A 2,769-nucleotide genomic window follows, 5' to 3' on the forward strand; every position below is an offset into this window, starting at 1 on the left:
CTAAGTGATCTAGCTCGAGGTCCACCTCCATATTGGCTGCTAGTGAACGAGCTATGAATTGTTAAGATCTGGCAACCATCCTCAAGACCCTTTGTTCTCTCTCCCTCTCTCTCTCTCTCTCTCTCCAACCCTCTTGAATCCCGACTCAGGCTGGGGACTGCGAAACAACCTTGCAAGGCAGGCTTCGTGGACGTCCCACTGCAGGCTTTGGTCTAAGTGCTCACTGTCCAGGGGATGCTCTCTCTCTCTCTCTCTCTCTCTCTCTCTCTCTCTCTCTCTCTCTCTCTCTCTCTCTCTCTCTCTCTCTCTCTCTCTCTCTCTCTCTCTCTCTCTTTTGAACAAAAGTATGAGCTCCTTAGGAAAGCATAATCGCACAATTACAATAGCATCATGGTGTAAGATTCTTGAGGCCATCACTCAATCAAGTTTTGCCAACATGTTTTTCAACGATGATAAAGTCGTTGTGTAGTACTTGTTTGCATTGGGGACACTCTTACTTCTGGCTGCGTAATCAAGATTGTTAATCTCATCAAAGAGCTTGTCCACAAGGGGCTTCAAAGCCTTCTTCATTGCTTTGCTTTTTGAGGCAATCACAATGTTGATGTCAAAGCGAAGGTAGGATTCCTTGAGGTGCAAGTCATTTTGCACATATGGCCATGCCTTCTTGTCAATCAGGGCTTTCACATTCACAATGTCCTTGGCAAATTCCTTGGCCCTTGCAACTGCATCTGATGGAGAGAGGGCCTGCAAGTAGAACCTCTCCTTCAATGGAAGGTCCGTGTCTCGGGCTTGATTGGCATTATCGGTACCAGGTAGGCCACCGGAGGGAGGAGGGGGACCTTCCACCTTGATGTTGGTAGCAGCAACGAGAGCCTCCTTGGCAAAGATGGCAGCAGGGGCGGCGATTGCGAGAAGAGAGAGGAGGGCGCGGTGGGAGCACTAATCGGCGGGTTGGGAAGAGCTGTTGGCACGGATGGTAGCATAGCGGGCTTGAAGGCGGGCGCCACAGAGGTGAAGACCTTGGCGGTGGAGTTCAAGGCAGAAGTGGTGGGCGACACAATGCCGGCCATGGCTACTGTTGTGCTTGCCATCTCCCCCCCTCTTAGGCTGTTGCGATCACTCTTCTTCTTCTTCTTCTTCTTCTTCTTCTTCTTCTTCTTCTTCTCTCTCTCTCTCTCTCTCTCTCTCTCTCTCTCTCTCTCTCTCTCTCTCTCTCTCTCTCTCTCTCTCTCTCTCTCTCTCTCTCTCTCTCTCTCTCTCTCTCTCTCTCTCTCTCTCTATAGATACGCCCAAGGAATGGGCATTCAACAATTTACTCCTCACTCCTGGATTTAGCTCTAGCCTCTCATGCTCCAGCTCAGTCTTTCTCTCTTCCTTTCTAGAAATTGGAAATGAGCAGCACCCCATCCATTCACTCTTTAATGAATTGGAAAATTCGGGCTTTTGGAAATTGGAACTCGGTTTCTGGCGCCTAGGGAACGAGTGACAAAGTCACGGGGCCTGCCAAGTTTAAGGTAAACACCAAATGAGCCTGTACAATTGATCTCTATTCAATAGAACCTGCAGTGTTTGGGAAAAATCATTTTCCAAACATACAAAATATCTTTCCTTAAATTTGTCAAGAGGAGATTTTAGAAAATTAGGTTTTTTCTTGGATTTTTACACTATTTTTCTCTATTTTGAGGCAGAATTTCTCCTTTTCCACTTGCCCTTCACCGGCATACTTGAAATTGAAAACGGCAAGATATTAAGCTGACACACATTTTTCCCGAACATTGAATAGAAGAGCAAGTATATTAGTCAAGTACAACAGCGATAACTGATCTCTATTAGTATGGGTATTCAAGTATCTCATATGTGGTCAATTTTGGAAGTGGTTTATTAATGGGTATCTAAGCAGATGCCACCAAATGGAAAAGGGGAAGGCTGCACGGAGATAGCAGGGAGCCAGCCAGGTGGACGAAGGGAGAAGAAGACACGTGAGCATGAGGCAGGTAGGGAGCAGGTGTCCTGATTGCAGATAGGATTCTCAAACGATTTTGTCTCTCTCTCCTTCCTTTCGGAGCACGCAGAGAATCTCTCTCTCTCTCTCTCTCTCTCTCTCTCTCTCTCTCTCTCTCTCTCTCTCTCTCTCTCTCTCTCTCTCTCTCTCTCTCTCTCTCTCTCTCTCTCTCTCTCTCTCTCTCTCCCCCCCCCCTCCATTTGTTCCCCTTGCGATGATTGCAGGTAAGGCCCGCAAGAGTTGGGAGTGAAGCGAGGTTGTCTATGGCACGTGATACAGGCCAAAAGGAGCTCTCTCTTGCGTTCGATGCAGGCCGATCATGTCACACCTCTGCCAAGGTTGCCTAGACCCGTCCCCCCCCCTTGTGCTTTAGTCTCCCCACCGTCCCCTCCTTCCCTCCTCTCCTCCTCCATCTCTAATCGCTCGTGTGTGGCACGGGCCTAAGATAAAGCTCTATCATTTTGTCATATAAGCCCATATCTCACCAAGGCAATGGACATAGCTGACCTAGCGGAGCCTGGGCGGAACTTGGAAAAGGTGTGCTTAGCTTTTTGATCCTTTGTCATAGAAAGCACAAACGAGTATGTGTATCAAATAGGAGTTGATTACAGTGATGGTTGTAAACCTGGTATTGTGGGTGCAGGAGAAGCTCTTGATCATGACATTGGTGTTGCTATTGAGTTTGCATACAAAGAAGAAGAAGAGAAGAGTGACTTGGATGATGTGCAAGAAGAAAACAATAAATAAAATGAGGGTACATATGTGGA

At 47.4% G+C, this 2,769-nt stretch overlaps 1 pseudogene; it reads right to left on the reverse strand.

Annotated features, from left to right (window-relative positions):
* Positions 1–417: 417 nt before the first annotated feature.
* Positions 418–1,157, reverse strand: LOC147458744 (oxygen-evolving enhancer protein 3-2, chloroplastic pseudogene; annotated as a pseudogene).
* Between the last annotated feature and the right edge of the window lie 1,612 nt (positions 1,158–2,769).

This window comes from Adiantum capillus-veneris, chromosome 4, assembly GCF_014529385.1.
Source record: "Adiantum capillus-veneris isolate H3 chromosome 4, ASM1452938v2, whole genome shotgun sequence".
Lineage (NCBI taxonomy): Eukaryota > Viridiplantae > Streptophyta > Polypodiopsida > Polypodiales > Pteridaceae > Adiantum > Adiantum capillus-veneris.